At 68.6% G+C, this 16845-nt stretch overlaps 9 non-coding genes across 9 annotated transcripts; all 9 read left to right on the top strand.

Annotated features, from left to right (window-relative positions):
- Positions 1-624: 624 nt before the first annotated feature.
- Positions 625-696, top strand: TRNAC-GCA (transfer RNA cysteine (anticodon GCA)). The gene has a single exon. It is a non-coding gene; the product is annotated as a tRNA-Cys (tRNA).
- A 1789-nt stretch (positions 697-2485) lies between these two features.
- On the top strand, positions 2486-2557 carry TRNAC-GCA (transfer RNA cysteine (anticodon GCA)). The gene has a single exon. It is a non-coding gene; the product is annotated as a tRNA-Cys (tRNA).
- A 1798-nt stretch (positions 2558-4355) lies between these two features.
- TRNAC-GCA (transfer RNA cysteine (anticodon GCA)) lies at positions 4356-4427 on the top strand. The gene has a single exon. It is a non-coding gene; the product is annotated as a tRNA-Cys (tRNA).
- Positions 4428-6197: 1770 nt separating this feature from the next.
- Positions 6198-6269, top strand: TRNAC-GCA (transfer RNA cysteine (anticodon GCA)). The gene has a single exon. It is a non-coding gene; the product is annotated as a tRNA-Cys (tRNA).
- A 1797-nt stretch (positions 6270-8066) lies between these two features.
- TRNAC-GCA (transfer RNA cysteine (anticodon GCA)) lies at positions 8067-8138 on the top strand. The gene has a single exon. It is a non-coding gene; the product is annotated as a tRNA-Cys (tRNA).
- Positions 8139-9925: 1787 nt separating this feature from the next.
- On the top strand, positions 9926-9997 carry TRNAC-GCA (transfer RNA cysteine (anticodon GCA)). The gene has a single exon. It is a non-coding gene; the product is annotated as a tRNA-Cys (tRNA).
- Positions 9998-11780: 1783 nt separating this feature from the next.
- On the top strand, positions 11781-11852 carry TRNAC-GCA (transfer RNA cysteine (anticodon GCA)). The gene has a single exon. It is a non-coding gene; the product is annotated as a tRNA-Cys (tRNA).
- Positions 11853-13651: 1799 nt separating this feature from the next.
- On the top strand, positions 13652-13723 carry TRNAC-GCA (transfer RNA cysteine (anticodon GCA)). The gene has a single exon. It is a non-coding gene; the product is annotated as a tRNA-Cys (tRNA).
- A 1800-nt stretch (positions 13724-15523) lies between these two features.
- On the top strand, positions 15524-15595 carry TRNAC-GCA (transfer RNA cysteine (anticodon GCA)). Its single transcript has one exon. It is a non-coding gene; the product is annotated as a tRNA-Cys (tRNA).
- The last annotated feature ends 1250 nt before the right edge of the window (positions 15596-16845 follow it).

Genomic DNA, 16845 nt, shown 5'->3' on the forward strand with positions numbered 1-16845 from the left:
GCCATGCCAGCTGTGCCACGGGCATGCCAGGTCCCGCCACGTTGCCGAAAGACCACCCCAGCGTCTGCGGACATGTGACTCTGCACCGGACCGGCCCGGGCTTCATGCCGACGGCCAAACGCAGATGGGCCTGCGGGCTGGCCACCCAGGCCCAGACCTGCCTTCTGAAAGGCCCCAAGCGCCACGGCTTCTGCTGCCTGAGGGACAGGCTTCCTTGCCTGTGGGCCCCCCCCCCCACCACCACCAGTGGACCCCAAAGTCCCAGCAAGGCTTTCAGGCGGGCGTTCTGGGGAATGGGCTGGTGTTGGCACCCGGGGGCCCTTCCTGCTGGGTGCCCGCCTGGGTGAAGTTCCCCTCACACTGGCGGGGAGGGCAGCGCTCAGCACAAACTGCGGGGGTGGCCAGGGCTTCCGTGGCAATGGGGGAGGCCCAGGGCTCGAGCAGAGGGCATCCTGGGGGCTGGGGACCCCCGAGGAGGGGCTGGCCCCGGCCCCCAGGGCCAGGGCTGGCAGCTGGGCCCTGGGCAGGCTTCTCCCTGCCAGTGGCCACGCCTCTGGGATCCAGCTGCTGTGGGTGTGGCAGGGCAGCTTCGAAGGTGCTAATTGAGGGTGTCCCTGCGGGCCAGGGGGTATAGCTCAGGGGTAGAGCATTTGACTGCAGATCAAGAGGTCCCTGGTTCAAATCCAGGTGCCCCCTACCAGCTGCCTCACCTTTTAGGCCTTCCAGCCGCTCCTGGCCCAGCAAGTTCCTGCCAGGCCCCCAGCCTCAGCCACAGCAGGACCTGGGCTGGAGCAGCTGGCCCACTCCACAGATGCTTGTCACGGGCCCAGGCTGGGGCCACACCCTGAGCTCCTGCTGCCCAGCCCTGGGTGACTCCCCACGTTGCCTCCCCGTGGCCAGCGTGCCCTCGGGCCCAGCTCTTGGGGCGTCACGGCCTCAGGGGACGGAGAGTCTGGCCCTGGCCCAGCTGACTCACACTTGAGGCCCAGACTCCCCCCTCTGAGAGCCTCGAGGGGGCCCTTCACAAGTGTCAGGCTGGATGCCACGGGCTTGCCAGAGCCAACCCGCTCACCAGGCAGATTTCAGTCACGACGGCCCCGGGCTTCTCAGGCTTCTCAGGCTTCTCAGGGGCATGAGGACCCCCTAGCCGCCGCCTCCCCAGGTCTTCCCAAGCCCCGGGTGCCCACTTTCCCTGCTCCTAAGGGCCTGGTCTCGGGTTGCCACCTCTCCTTTGTCCCTCACGGGTGGGGTGGGGCTCTTCCTCTCTCTGCCACTGAGTCTCGGGCCCCTGTCTCTGGGGCTTGCTGGTCACGTGGCCCCAGCCTACGCCTGGTGCCCAGCAGGGTGGGCTGAGTGCTGTGCACCCAGGCCTCCCCGCCTCCGTCTGGCACGGCGCCAGCCTGGCTCACGTTCCAGCGCCTCTGGCCAGCCGCGGCAGCGGGGCTCCTTGGGGCCACCTTGGCATGACCTCCTCGGTGTCCTGCTTCCTCAGGCCTCGGGAGACGCTCTTCTGGCTACCGAGGGCTCCAGGCCGCCCAGCCAGCAGCCTGCTGGCTGAACCCGCTGGGCCCTGGCGCTTTCGGGCTGGACCTGGTGCACAGCGCCCAGGGAGCTTGCCTGTGCTTCCAGGGGCTAGCCTGTTCTATCGCATCCGTCCCCCAGGGGACAGGAGCTGCCAGGAGGCTCGACAGGAGCTGGAGAGCCTGGCAGCGATGGGAGATGGGGAGCCTGGTGCCCAGACCCAGACAAGAGCGGGCCTTGGCAGGGCTGGTTCAAGATGGGGGCAGCAGACCCTGCACCTGAGCCTGGATGGAGAGCCTGGCCCTCTGCAGGACAGCCGGTACCAGGCCTGTGCTGCCCGGCCATGCCAGCTGTGCCACGGGCATGCCAGGTCCCGCCACGTTGCCGAAAGACCACCCCAGCGTCTGCGGACATGTGACTCTGCACCGGACCGGCCCGGGCTTCATGCCGACGGCCAAACGCAGATGGGCCTGCGGGCTGGCCACCCAGGCCCAGACCTGCCTTCTGAAAGGCCCCAAGCGCCACGGCTTCTGCTGCCTGAGGGACAGGCTTCCTTGCCTGTGGGCCCCCCCCACCACCACCACCAGTGGACCCCAAAGTCCCAGCAAGGCTTTCAGGCGGGCGTTCTGGGGAATGGGCTGGTGTTGGCACCCGGGGGCCCTTCCTGCTGGGTGCCCGCCTGGGTGAAGTTCCCCTCACACTGGCGGGGAGGGCAGCGCTCAGCACAAACTGCGGGGGTGGCCAGGGCTTCCGTGGCAATGGGGGAGGCCCAGGGCTCGAGCAGAGGGCATCCTGGGGGCTGGGGACCCCCGAGGAGGGGCTGGCCCCGGCCCCCAGGGCCAGGGCTGGCAGCTGGGCCCTGGGCAGGCTTCTCCCTGCCAGTGGCCACGCCTCTGGGATCCAGCTGCTGTGGGTGTGGCAGGGCAGCTTCGAAGGTGCTAATTGAGGGTGTCCCTGCGGGCCAGGGGGTATAGCTCAGGGGTAGAGCATTTGACTGCAGATCAAGAGGTCCCTGGTTCAAATCCAGGTGCCCCCTACCAGCTGCCTCACCTTTTAGGCCTTCCAGCCGCTCCTGGCCCAGCAAGTTCCTGCCAGGCCCCCAGCCTCAGCCACAGCAGGACCTGGGCTGGAGCAGCTGGCCCACTCCACAGATGCTTGTCACGGGCCCAGGCTGGGGCCACACCCTGAGCTCCTGCTGCCCAGCCCTGGGTGACTCCCCACGTTGCCTCCCCGTGGCCAGCGTGCCCTCGGGCCCAGCTCTTGGGGCGTCACGGCCTCAGGGGACGGAGAGTCTGGCCCTGGCCCAGCTGACTCACACTTGAGGCCCAGACTCCCCCCTCTGAGAGCCTCGAGGGGGCCCTTCACAAGTGTCAGGCTGATGCCACGGGCTTGCCAGAGCCAACCCGCTCACCAGGAAGATTTCAGTCACGACGGCCCCGGGCTTCTCAGGCTTCTCAGGCTTCTCAGGCTTCTCAGGGGCATGAGGACCCCCTAGCCGCCGCCTCCCCAGGTCTTCCCAAGCCCCGGGTGCCCACTTTCCCTGCTCCTAAGGGCCTGGTCTCGGGTTGCCACCTCTCCTTTGTCCCTCACGGGTGGGGTGGGGCTCTTCCTCTCTCTGCCACTGAGTCTCGGGCCCCTGTCTCTGGGGCTTGCTGGTCACGTGGCCCCAGCCTACGCCTGGTGCCCAGCAGGGTGGGCTGAGTGCTGTGCACCCAGGCCTCCCCGCCTCCGTCTGGCACGGCGCCAGCCTGGCTCACGTTCCAGCGCCTCTGGCCAGCCGCGGCAGCGGGGCTCCTTGGGGCCACCTTGGCATGACCTCCTCGGTGTCCTGCTTCCTCAGGCCTCGGGAGACGCTCTTCTGGCTACCGAGGGCTCCAGGCCGCCCAGCCAGCAGCCTGCTGGCTGAACCCGCTGGGCCCTGGCGCTTTCGGGCTGGACCTGGTGCACAGCGCCCAGGGAGCTTGCCTGTGCTTCCAGGGGCTAGCCTGTTCTATCGCATCCGTCCCCCAGGGGACAGGAGCTGCCAGGAGGCTCGACAGGAGCTGGAGAGCCTGGCAGCGATGGGAGATGGGGAGCCTGGTGCCCAGACCCAGACAAGAGCGGGCCTTGGCAGGGCTGGTTCAAGATGGGGGCAGCAGACCCTGCACCTGAGCCTGGATGGAGAGCCTGGCCCTCTGCAGGACAGCCGGTACCAGGCCTGTGCTGCCCGGCCATGCCAGCTGTGCCACGGGCATGCCAGGTCCCGCCACGTTGCCGAAAGACCACCCCAGCGTCTGCGGACATGTGACTCTGCACCGGACCGGCCCGGGCTTCATGCCGACGGCCAAACGCAGATGGGCCTGCGGGCTGGCCACCCAGGCCCAGACCTGCCTTCTGAAAGGCCCCAAGCGCCACGGCTTCTGCTGCCTGAGGGACAGGCTTCCTTGCCTGTGGGCCCCCCCCACCACCACCACCAGTGGACCCCAAAGTCCCAGCAAGGCTTTCAGGCGGGCGTTCTGGGGAATGGGGCTGGTGTTGGCACCCGGGGGCCCTTCCTGCTGGGTGCCCGCCTGGGTGAAGTTCCCCTCACACTGGCGGGGAGGGCAGCGCTCAGCACAAACTGCGGGGGTGGCCAGGGCTTCCGTGGCAATGGGGGAGGCCCAGGGCTCGAGCAGAGGGCATCCTGGGGGCTGGGGACCCCCGAGGAGGGGCTGGCCCCGGCCCCCAGGGCCAGGGCTGGCAGCTGGGCCCTGGGCAGGCTTCTCCCTGCCAGTGGCCACGCCTCTGGGATCCAGCTGCTGTGGGTGTGGCAGGGCAGCTTCGAAGGTGCTAATTGAGGGTGTCCCTGCGGGCCAGGGGGTATAGCTCAGGGGTAGAGCATTTGACTGCAGATCAAGAGGTCCCTGGTTCAAATCCAGGTGCCCCCTACCAGCTGCCTCACCTTTTAGGCCTTCCAGCCGCTCCTGGCCCAGCAAGTTCCTGCCAGGCCCCCAGCCTCAGCCACAGCAGGACCTGGGCTGGAGCAGCTGGCCCACTCCACAGATGCTTGTCACGGGCCCAGGCTGGGGCCACACCCTGAGCTCCTGCTGCCCAGCCCTGGGTGACTCCCCACGTTGCCTCCCCGTGGCCAGCGTGCCCTCGGGCCCAGCTCTTGGGGCGTCACGGCCTCAGGGGACGGAGAGTCTGGCCCTGGCCCAGCTGACTCACACTTGAGGCCCAGACTCCCCCCTCTGAGAGCCTCGAGGGGGCCCTTCACAAGTGTCAGGCTGATGCCACGGGCTTGCCAGAGCCAACCCGCTCACCAGGCAGATTTCAGTCACGACGGCCCCAGGCTTCTCAGGGGCATGAGGACCCCCTAGCCGCCGCCTCCCCAGGTCTTCCCAAGCCCCGGGTGCCCACTTTCCCTGCTCCTAAGGGCCTGGTCTCGGGTTGCCACCTCTCCTTTGTCCCTCACGGGTGGGGTGGGGCTCTTCCTCTCTCTGCCACTGAGTCTCGGGCCCCTGTCTCTGGGGCTTGCTGGTCACGTGGCCCCAGCCTACGCCTGGTGCCCAGCAGGGTGGGCTGAGTGCTGTGCACCCAGGCCTCCCCGCCTCCGTCTGGCACGGCGCCAGCCTGGCTCACGTTCCAGCGCCTCTGGCCAGCCGCGGCAGCGGGGCTCCTTGGGGCCACCTTGGCATGACCTCCTCGGTGTCCTGCTTCCTCAGGCCTCGGGAGACGCTCTTCTGGCTACCGAGGGCTCCAGGCCGCCCAGCCAGCAGCCTGCTGGCTGAACCCGCTGGGCCCTGGCGCTTTCGGGCTGGACCTGGTGCACAGCGCCCAGGGAGCTTGCCTGTGCTTCCAGGGGCTAGCCTGTTCTATCGCATCCGTCCCCCAGGGGACAGGAGCTGCCAGGAGGCTCGACAGGAGCTGGAGAGCCTGGCAGCGATGGGAGATGGGGAGCCTGGTGCCCAGACCCAGACAAGAGCGGGCCTTGGCAGGGCTGGTTCAAGATGGGGGCAGCAGACCCTGCACCTGAGCCTGGATGGAGAGCCTGGCCCTCTGCAGGACAGCCGGTACCAGGCCTGTGCTGCCCGGCCATGCCAGCTGTGCCACGGGCATGCCAGGTCCCGCCACGTTGCCGAAAGACCACCCCAGCGTCTGCGGACATGTGACTCTGCACCGGACCGGCCCGGGCTTCATGCCGACGGCCAAACGCAGATGGGCCTGCGGGCTGGCCACCCAGGCCCAGACCTGCCTTCTGAAAGGCCCCAAGCGCCACGGCTTCTGCTGCCTGAGGGACAGGCTTCCTTGCCTGTGGGCCCCCCCCACCACCACCACCAGTGGACCCCAAAGTCCCAGCAAGGCTTTCAGGCGGGCGTTCTGGGGAATGGGCTGGTGTTGGCACCCGGGGGCCCTTCCTGCTGGGTGCCCGCCTGGGTGAAGTTCCCCTCACACTGGCGGGGAGGGCAGCGCTCAGCACAAACTGCGGGGGTGGCCAGGGCTTCCGTGGCAATGGGGGAGGCCCAGGGCTCGAGCAGAGGGCATCCTGGGGGCTGGGGACCCCCGAGGAGGGGCTGGCCCCGGCCCCCAGGGCCAGGGCTGGCAGCTGGGCCCTGGGCAGGCTTCTCCCTGCCAGTGGCCACGCCTCTGGGATCCAGCTGCTGTGGGTGTGGCAGGGCAGCTTCGAAGGTGCTAATTGAGGGTGTCCCTGCGGGCCAGGGGGTATAGCTCAGGGGTAGAGCATTTGACTGCAGATCAAGAGGTCCCTGGTTCAAATCCAGGTGCCCCCTACCAGCTGCCTCACCTTTTAGGCCTTCCAGCCGCTCCTGGCCCAGCAAGTTCCTGCCAGGCCCCCAGCCTCAGCCACAGCAGGACCTGGGCTGGAGCAGCTGGCCCACTCCACAGATGCTTGTCACGGGCCCAGGCTGGGGCCACACCCTGAGCTCCTGCTGCCCAGCCCTGGGTGACTCCCCACGTTGCCTCCCCGTGGCCAGCGTGCCCTCGGGCCCAGCTCTTGGGGCGTCACGGCCTCAGGGGACGGAGAGTCTGGCCCTGGCCCAGCTGACTCACACTTGAGGCCCAGACTCCCCCCTCTGAGAGCCTCGAGGGGGCCCTTCACAAGTGTCAGGCTGATGCCACGGGCTTGCCAGAGCCAACCCGCTCACCAGGCAGATTTCAGTCACGACGGCCCCGGGCTTCTCAGGCTTCTCAGGCTTCTCAGGCTTCTCAGGGGCATGAGGACCCCCTAGCCGCCGCCTCCCCAGGTCTTCCCAAGCCCCGGGTGCCCACTTTCCCTGCTCCTAAGGGCCTGGTCTCGGGTTGCCACCTCTCCTTTGTCCCTCACGGGTGGGGTGGGGCTCTTCCTCTCTCTGCCACTGAGTCTCGGGCCCCTGTCTCTGGGGCTTGCTGGTCACGTGGCCCCAGCCTACGCCTGGTGCCCAGCAGGGTGGGCTGAGTGCTGTGCACCCAGGCCTCCCCGCCTCCGTCTGGCACGGCGCCAGCCTGGCTCACGTTCCAGCGCCTCTGGCCAGCCGCGGCAGCGGGGCTCCTTGGGGCCACCTTGGCATGACCTCCTCGGTGTCCTGCTTCCTCAGGCCTCGGGAGACGCTCTTCTGGCTACCGAGGGCTCCAGGCCGCCCAGCCAGCAGCCTGCTGGCTGAACCCGCTGGGCCCTGGCGCTTTCGGGCTGGACCTGGTGCACAGCGCCCAGGGAGCTTGCCTGTGCTTCCAGGGGCTAGCCTGTTCTATCGCATCCGTCCCCCAGGGGACAGGAGCTGCCAGGAGGCTCGACAGGAGCTGGAGAGCCTGGCAGCGATGGGAGATGGGGAGCCTGGTGCCCAGACCCAGACAAGAGCGGGCCTTGGCAGGGCTGGTTCAAGATGGGGGCAGCAGACCCTGCACCTGAGCCTGGATGGAGAGCCTGGCCCTCTGCAGGACAGCCGGTACCAGGCCTGTGCTGCCCGGCCATGCCAGCTGTGCCACGGGCATGCCAGGTCCCGCCACGTTGCCGAAAGACCACCCCAGCGTCTGCGGACATGTGACTCTGCACCGGACCGGCCCGGGCTTCATGCCGACGGCCAAACGCAGATGGGCCTGCGGGCTGGCCACCCAGGCCCAGACCTGCCTTCTGAAAGGCCCCAAGCGCCACGGCTTCTGCTGCCTGAGGGACAGGCTTCCTTGCCTGTGGGCCCCCCCCACCACCACCACCAGTGGACCCCAAAGTCCCAGCAAGGCTTTCAGGCGGGCGTTCTGGGGAATGGGCTGGTGTTGGCACCCGGGGGCCCTTCCTGCTGGGTGCCCGCCTGGGTGAAGTTCCCCTCACACTGGCGGGGAGGGCAGCGCTCAGCACAAACTGCGGGGGTGGCCAGGGCTTCCGTGGCAATGGGGGAGGCCCAGGGCTCGAGCAGAGGGCATCCTGGGGGCTGGGGACCCCCGAGGAGGGGCTGGCCCCGGCCCCCAGGGCCAGGGCTGGCAGCTGGGCCCTGGGCAGGCTTCTCCCTGCCAGTGGCCACGCCTCTGGGATCCAGCTGCTGTGGGTGTGGCAGGGCAGCTTCGAAGGTGCTAATTGAGGGTGTCCCTGCGGGCCAGGGGGTATAGCTCAGGGGTAGAGCATTTGACTGCAGATCAAGAGGTCCCTGGTTCAAATCCAGGTGCCCCCTACCAGCTGCCTCACCTTTTAGGCCTTCCAGCCGCTCCTGGCCCAGCAAGTTCCTGCCAGGCCCCCAGCCTCAGCCACAGCAGGACCTGGGCTGGAGCAGCTGGCCCACTCCACAGATGCTTGTCACGGGCCCAGGCTGGGGCCACACCCTGAGCTCCTGCTGCCCAGCCCTGGGTGACTCCCCACGTTGCCTCCCCGTGGCCAGCGTGCCCTCGGGCCCAGCTCTTGGGGCGTCACGGCCTCAGGGGACGGAGAGTCTGGCCCTGGCCCAGCTGACTCACACTTGAGGCCCAGACTCCCCCCTCTGAGAGCCTCGAGGGGGCCCTTCACAAGTGTCAGGCTGATGCCACGGGCTTGCCAGAGCCAACCCGCTCACCAGGCAGATTTCAGTCACGACGGCCCCGGGCTTCTCAGGCTTCTCAGGGGCATGAGGACCCCCTAGCCGCCGCCTCCCCAGGTCTTCCCAAGCCCCGGGTGCCCACTTTCCCTGCTCCTAAGGGCCTGGTCTCGGGTTGCCACCTCTCCTTTGTCCCTCACGGGTGGGGTGGGGCTCTTCCTCTCTCTGCCACTGAGTCTCGGGCCCCTGTCTCTGGGGCTTGCTGGTCACGTGGCCCCAGCCTACGCCTGGTGCCCAGCAGGGTGGGCTGAGTGCTGTGCACCCAGGCCTCCCCGCCTCCGTCTGGCACGGCGCCAGCCTGGCTCACGTTCCAGCGCCTCTGGCCAGCCGCGGCAGCGGGGCTCCTTGGGGCCACCTTGGCATGACCTCCTCGGTGTCCTGCTTCCTCAGGCCTCGGGAGACGCTCTTCTGGCTACCGAGGGCTCCAGGCCGCCCAGCCAGCAGCCTGCTGGCTGAACCCGCTGGGCCCTGGCGCTTTCGGGCTGGACCTGGTGCACAGCGCCCAGGGAGCTTGCCTGTGCTTCCAGGGGCTAGCCTGTTCTATCGCATCCGTCCCCCAGGGGACAGGAGCTGCCAGGAGGCTCGACAGGAGCTGGAGAGCCTGGCAGCGATGGGAGATGGGGAGCCTGGTGCCCAGACCCAGACAAGAGCGGGCCTTGGCAGGGCTGGTTCAAGATGGGGGCAGCAGACCCTGCACCTGAGCCTGGATGGAGAGCCTGGCCCTCTGCAGGACAGGCCGGTACCAGGGCCTGTGCTGCCCGGCCATGCCAGCTGTGCCACGGGCATGCCAGGTCCCGCCACGTTGCCGAAAGACCACCCCAGCGTCTGCGGACATGTGACTCTGCACCGGACCGGCCCCGGGCTTCATGCCGACGGCCAAACGCAGATGGGCCTGCGGGCTGGCCACCCAGGCCCAGACCTGCCTTCTGAAAGGCCCCAAGCGCCACGGCTTCTGCTGCCTGAGGGACAGGCTTCCCTTGCCTGTGGGCCCCCCCCCCCACCACCACCAGTGGACCCCAAAGTCCCAGCAAGGCTTTCAGGCGGGCGTTCTGGGAATGGGCTGGTGTTGGCACCCGGGGGCCCTTCCTGCTGGGTGCCCCGCCTGGGTGAAGTTCCCCTCACACTGGCGGGGAGGGCAGCGCTCAGCAACAAACTGCGGGGGTGGCCAGGGCTTCCGTGGCAATGGGGGAGGCCCAGGGCTCGAGCAGAGGGCATCCTGGGGGCTGGGGACCCCCGAGGAGGGGCTGGCCCCGGCCCCCAGGGCCAGGGGCTGGCAGCTGGGGCCCCTGGGCAGGCTTCTCCCTGCCAGTGGCCACGCCTCTGGGATCCAGCTGCTGTGGGTGTGGCAGGGCAGCTTCGAAGGTGCTAATTGAGGGTGTCCCTGCGGGCCAGGGGGTATAGCTCAGGGGTAGAGCATTTGACTGCAGATCAAGAGGTCCCTGGTTCAAATCCAGGTGCCCCCTACCAGCTGCCTCACCTTTTAGGCCTTCCAGCCGCTCCTGGCCCAGCAAGTTCCTGCCAGGCCCCCAGCCTCAGCCACAGCAGGACCTGGGCTGGAGCAGCTGGCCCACTCCACAGATGCTTGTCACGGCCCAGGCTGGGGCCACACCCTGAGCTCCTGCTGCCCAGCCCTGGGTGACTCCCCACGTTGCCTCCCCCGTGGCCAGCGTGCCCTCGGGCCCAGCTCTTGGGGCGTCACGGCCTCAGGGGACGGAGAGGTCTGGCCCTGGCCCAGCTGACTCACACTTGAGGCCCAGACTCCCCCCTCTGAGAGCCTCGAGGGGGCCCTTCACAAGTGTCAGGCTGATGCCACGGGCTTGCCAGAGCCAACCCGCTCACCAGGCAGATTTCAGTCACGACGGCCCCGGGCTTCTCAGGCTTCTCAGGGGCATGAGGACCCCCCTAGCCGCCGCCTCCCCAGGTCTTCCCAAGCCCCGGGTGCCCACTTTCCCTGCTCCTAAGGGCCTGGTCTCGGGTTGCCACCTCTCCTTTGTCCCTCACGGGTGGGGTGGGGCTCTTCCTCTCTCTGCCACTGAGTCTCGGGCCCCTGTCTCTGGGGCTTGCTGGTCACGTGGCCCCCAGCCTACGCCTGGTGCCCAGCAGGGTGGGCTGAGTGCTGTGCACCCAGGCCTCCCCCGCCTCCGTCTGGCACGGCGCCAGCCTGGCTCACGTTCCAGCGCCTCTGGCCAGCCGCGGCAGCGGGGCTCCTTGGGGCCACCTTGGCATGACCTCCTCGGTGTCCTGCTTCCTCAGGCCTCGGGAGACGCTCTTCTGGGCTACCGAGGGCTCCAGGCCGCCCAGCCAGCAGCCTGCTGGCTGAACCCGCTGGGCCCTGGCGCTTTCGGCTGGACCTGGTGCACAGCGCCCAGGGAGCTTGCCTGTGCTTCCAGGGGCTAGCCTGTTCTATCGCATCCGTCCCCCAGGGGACAGGAGCTGCCAGGAGGCTCGACAGGAGCTGGAGAGCCTGGCAGCGATGGAGATGGGGAGCCTGGTGCCCAGACCCAGACAAGAGCGGGCCTTGGCAGGGCTGGTTCAAGATGGGGGGCAGCAGACCCTGCACCTGAGCCTGGATGGAGAGCCTGGCCCTCTGCAGGACAGCCGGTACCAGGCCTGTGCTGCCCGGCCATGCCAGCTGTGCCACGGGCATGCCAGGTCCCGCCACGTTGCCGAAAGACCACCCCAGCGTCTGCGGACATGTGACTCTGCACCGGACCGGCCCGGGCTTCATGCCGACGGCCAAACGCAGATGGGCCTGCGGGCTGGCCACCCAGGCCCAGACCTGCCTTCTGAAAGGCCCCAAGCGCCACGGCTTCTGCTGCCTGAGGGACAGGCTTCCTTGCCTGTGGGCCCCCCCCACCACCACCACCAGTGGACCCCAAAGTCCCAGCAAGGCTTTCAGGCGGGCGTTCTGGGGAATGGGCTGGTGTTGGCACCCGGGGGCCCTTCCTGCTGGGTGCCCGCCTGGGTGAAGTTCCCCTCACACTGGCGGGGAGGGCAGCGCTCAGCACAAACTGCGGGGGTGGCCAGGGCTTCCGTGGCAATGGGGGAGGCCCAGGGCTCGAGCAGAGGGCATCCTGGGGGCTGGGGACCCCCGAGGAGGGGCTGGCCCCGGCCCCCAGGGCCAGGGCTGGCAGCTGGGCCCTGGGCAGGCTTCTCCCTGCCAGTGGCCACGCCTCTGGGATCCAGCTGCTGTGGGTGTGGCAGGGCAGCTTCGAAGGTGCTAATTGAGGGTGTCCCTGCGGGCCAGGGGGTATAGCTCAGGGGTAGAGCATTTGACTGCAGATCAAGAGGTCCCTGGTTCAAATCCAGGTGCCCCCTACCAGCTGCCTCACCTTTTAGGCCTTCCAGCCGCTCCTGGCCCAGCAAGTTCCTGCCAGGCCCCCAGCCTCAGCCACAGCAGGACCTGGGCTGGAGCAGCTGGCCCACTCCACAGATGCTTGTCACGGGCCCAGGCTGGGGCCCACACCTGAGCTCCTGCTGCCCAGCCCTGGGTGACTCCCCACGTTGCCTCCCCGTGGCCAGCGTGCCCTCGGGCCCAGCTCTTGGGGCGTCACGGCCTCAGGGGACGGAGAGTCTGGCCCCTGGCCCAGCTGACTCACACTTTGAGGCCCAGACTCCCCCCTCTGAGAGCCTCGAGGGGGCCCTTCACAAGTGTCAGGCTGATGCCACGGGCTTGCCAGAGCAACCCGCTCACCAGGCCAGATTTCAGTCACGACGGCCCCGGGCTTCTCAGGCTTCTCAGGGCTTCTCAGGGGCATGAGGACCCCTAGCGCCGCCTCCCCAGGTCTTCCCAAGCCCCGGGTGCCCACTTTCCCTGCTCCTAAGGGCCTGGTCTCGGGTTGCCACCTCTCCTTTGTCCCTCACGGGTGGGGTGGGGCTCTTCCTCTCTCTGCCACTGAGTCTCGGGCCCCTGTCTCTGGGGCTTGCTGGTCACGTGGCCCCAGCCTACGCCTGGTGCCCAGCAGGGTGGGCTGAGTGCTGTGCACCCAGGCCTCCCCGCCTCCTCTCTGGCACGGCGCCAGCCTGGCTCACGTTCCAGCGCCTCTGGCCAGCCGCGGCAGCGGGGCTCCTTGGGGCTCACCTTGGCATGACCTCCTCGGTGTCCTGCTTCCTCAGGCCTCGGGAGACGCTCTTCTGGCTACCGAGGGCTCCAGGCCGCCCAGCCAGCAGCCTGCTGGCTGACACCCGCTGGGCCCCTGGCGCTTTCCGGGCTGGACCTGGTGCACAGCGCCCAGGGAGCTTGCCTGTGCTTCCAGGGGCTAGCCTGTTCTATCGCATCCGTCCCCCAGGGGACAGGAGCTGCCAGGAGGCTCGACAGCGAGCTGGAGAGCCTGGCAGCGATGGGAGATGGGGAGCCTGGTGCCCAGACCCAGACAAGAGCGGGCCTTGGCAGGGCTGGTTCAAGATGGGGGCAGCAGACCCTGCACCTGAGCCTGGATGGAGAGCCTGGCCCTCTGCAGGACAGCCGGTACCAGGCCTGTGCTGCCCGGCCATGCCAGCTGTGCCACGGGCATGCCAGGTCCCGCCACGTTGCCGAAAGACCACCCCAGCGTCCTGCGGACATGTGACTCTGCACCGGGACCGGCCCGGGCTTCATGCCGACGGCCAAACGCAGATGGGCCTGCGGGCTGGCCACCCAGGCCCCAGACCTGCCTTCTGAAAGGCCCCAAGCGCCACGGCTTCTGCTGCCTGAGGGACAGGCTTCCTTGCCTGTGGGCCCCCCCCACCACCACCACCAGTGGACCCCAAAGTCCCAGCAAGGCTTTCAGGCGGGCGTTCTGGGGAATGGGGCTGGTGTTGGCACCCGGGGGCCCTTCCTGCTGGGTGCCCGCCTGGGTGAAGTTCCCCTCACACTGGCGGGGAGGGCAGCGCTCAGCACAAACTGCGGGGGTGGCCAGGGCTTCCGTGGCAATGGGGGAGGCCCAGGGCTCGAGCAGAGGGCATCCTGGGGGCTGGGGACCCCCGAGGAGGGGCTGGCCCCGGCCCCCAGGGCCAGGGCTGGCAGCTGGGCCCTGGGCAGGCTTCTCCCTGCCAGTGGCCACGCCTCTGGGATCCAGCTGCTGTGGGTGTGGCAGGGCAGCTTCGAAGGTGCTAATTGAGGGTGTCCCTGCGGGCCAGGGGGTATAGCTCAGGGGTAGAGCATTTGACTGCAGATCAAGAGGTCCCTGGTTCAAATCCAGGTGCCCCCTACCAGCTGCCTCACCTTTTAGGCCTTCCAGCCGCTCCTGGCCCAGCAAGTTCCTGCCAGGCCCCCAGCCTCAGCCACAGCAGGACCTGGGCTGGAGCAGCTGGCCCACTCCACAGATGCTTGTCACGGGCCCAGGCTGGGGCCACACCCTGAGCTCCTGCTGCCCAGCCCTGGGTGACTCCCCACGTTGCCTCCCCGTGGCCAGCGTGCCCTCGGGCCCAGCTCTTGGGGCGTCACGGCCTCAGGGGACGGAGAGTCTGGCCCTGGCCCAGCTGACTCACACTTGAGGCCCAGACTCCCCCCTCTGAGAGCCTCGAGGGGGCCCTTCACAAGTGTCAGGCTGATGCCACGGGCTTGCCAGAGCCAACCCGCTCACCAGGCAGATTTCAGTCACGACGGCCCCGGGCTTCTCAGGCTTCTCAGGCTTCTCAGGCTTCTCAGGGGCATGAGGACCCCCTAGCCGCCGCCTCCCCAGGTCTTCCCAAGCCCCGGGTGCCCACTTTCCCTGCTCCTAAGGGCCTGGTCTCGGGTTGCCACCTCTCCTTTGTCCCTCACGGGTGGGGTGGGGCTCTTCCTCTCTCTGCCACTGAGTCTCGGGCCCCTGTCTCTGGGGCTTGCTGGTCACGTGGCCCCAGCCTACGCCTGGTGCCCAGCAGGGTGGGCTGAGTGCTGTGCACCCAGGCCTCCCCGCCTCCGTCTGGCACGGCGCCAGCCTGGCTCACGTTCCAGCGCCTCTGGCCAGCCGCGGCAGCAGGGCTCCTTGGGGCCACCTTGGCATGACCTCCTCGGTGTCCTGCTTCCTCAGGCCTCGGGAGACGCTCTTCTGGCTACCGAGGGCTCCAGGCCGCCCAGCCAGCAGCCTGCTGGCTGAACCCGCTGGGCCCTGGCGCTTTCGGGCTGGACCTGGTGCACAGCGCCCAGGGAGCTTGCCTGTGCTTCCAGGGGCTAGCCTGTTCTATCGCATCCGTCCCCCAGGGGACAGGAGCTGCCAGGAGGCTCGACAGGAGCTGGAGAGCCTGGCAGCGATGGGAGATGGGGAGCCTGGTGCCCAGACCCAGACAAGAGCGGGGCCTTGGCAGGGCTGGTTCAAGATGGGGGCAGCAGACCCTGCACCTGAGCCTGGATGGAGAGCCTGGCCCTCTGCAGGACAGCCGGTACCAGGCCTGTGCTGCCCGGCCATGCCAGCTGTGCCACGGGCATGCCAGGTCCCGCCACGTTGCCGAAAGACCACCCCAGCGTCTGCGGACATGTGACTCTGCACCGGACCGGCCCGGGCTTCATGCCGACGGCCAAACGCAGATGGGCCTGCGGGCTGGCCACCCAGGCCCAGACCTGCCTTCTGAAAGGCCCCAAGCGCCACAGCTTCTGCTGCCTGAGGGACAGGCTTCCTTGCCTGTGGGCCCCCCCCCCACCACCACCACCAGTGGACCCCAAAGTCCCAGCAAGGCTTTCAGGCGGGCGTTCTGGGGAATGGGCTGGTGTTGGCACCCGGGGGCCCTTCCTGCTGGGTGCCCGCCTGGGTGAAGTTCCCCTCACACTGGCGGGGAGGGCAGCGCTCAGCACAAACTGCGGGGGTGGCCAGGGCTTCCGTGGCAATGGGGGAGGCCCAGGGCTCGAGCAGAGGGCATCCTGGGGGCTGGGGACCCCCGAGGAGGGGCTGGCCCCGGCCCCCAGGGCCAGGGCTGGCAGCTGGGCCCTGGGCAGGCTTCTCCCTGCCAGTGGCCACGCCTCTGGGATCCAGCTGCTGTGGGTGTGGCAGGGCAGCTTCGAAGGTGCTAATTGAGGGTGTCCCTGCGGGCCAGGGGGTATAGCTCAGGGGTAGAGCATTTGACTGCAGATCAAGAGGTCCCTGGTTCAAATCCAGGTGCCCCCTACCAGCTGCCTCACCTTTTAGGCCTTCCAGCCGCTCCTGGCCCAGCAAGTTCCTGCCAGGCCCCCAGCCTCAGCCACAGCAGGACCTGGGCTGGAGCAGCTGGCCCACTCCACAGATGCTTGTCACGGGCCCAGGCTGGGGCCACACCCTGAGCTCCTGCTGCCCAGCCCTGGGTGACTCCCCACGTTGCCTCCCCGTGGCCAGCGTGCCCTCGGGCCCAGCTCTTGGGGCGTCACGGCCTCAGGGGACGGAGAGTCTGGCCCTGGCCCAGCTGACTAACACTTGAGGCCCAGACTCCCCCCTCTGAGAGCCTCGAGGGGGCCCTTCACAAGTGTCAGGCTGATGCCACGGGCTTGCCAGAGCCAACCCGCTCACCAGGCAGATTTCAGTCACGACGGCCCCGGGCTTCTCAGGCTTCTCAGGGGCATGAGGACCCCCTAGCCGCCGCCTCCCCAGGTCTTCCCAAGCCCCGGGTGCCCACTTTCCCTGCTCCTAAGGGCCTGGTCTCGGGTTGCCACCTCTCCTTTGTCCCTCACGGGTGGGGTGGGGCTCTTCCTCTCTCTGCCACTGAGTCTCGGGCCCCTGTCTCTGGGGCTTGCTGGTCACGTGGCCCCAGCCTACGCCTGGTGCCCAGCAGGGTGGGCTGAGTGCTGTGCACCCAGGCCTCCCCGCCTCCGTCTGGCACGGCGCCAGCCTGGCTCACGTTCCAGCGCCTCTGGCCAGCCGCGGCAGCGGGGCTCCTTGGGGCCACCTTGGCATGACCTCCTCGGTGTCCTGCTTCCTCAGGCCTCGGGAGACGCTCTTCTGGCTACCGAGGGCTCCAGGCCGCCCAGCCAGCAGCCTGCTGGCTGAACCCGCTGGGCCCTGGCGCTTTCGGGCTGGACCTGGTGCACAGCGCCCAGGGAGCTTGCCTGTGCTTCCAGGGGCTAGCCTGTTCTATCGCATCCGTCCCCCAGGGGACAGGAGCTGCCAGGAGGCTCGACAGGAGCTGGAGAGCCTGGCAGCGATGGGAGATGGGGAGCCTGGTGCCCAGACCCAGACAAGAGCGGGCCCTTGGCAGGGCTGGTTCAAGATGGGGGCAGCAGACCCTGCACCTGAGCCTGGATGGAGAGCCTGGCCCTCTGCAGGACAGCCGGTACCAGGCCTGTGCTGCCCGGCCATGCCAGCTGTGCCACGGGCATGCCAGGTCCCGCCACGTTGCCGAAAGACCACCCCAGCGTCTGCGGACATGTGACTCTGCACCGGACCGG

The sequence above is a fragment of the Notamacropus eugenii genome, chromosome 3 (assembly GCF_028372415.1).
Source record: "Notamacropus eugenii isolate mMacEug1 chromosome 3, mMacEug1.pri_v2, whole genome shotgun sequence".
Classification (NCBI taxonomy): domain Eukaryota; kingdom Metazoa; phylum Chordata; class Mammalia; order Diprotodontia; family Macropodidae; genus Notamacropus; species Notamacropus eugenii.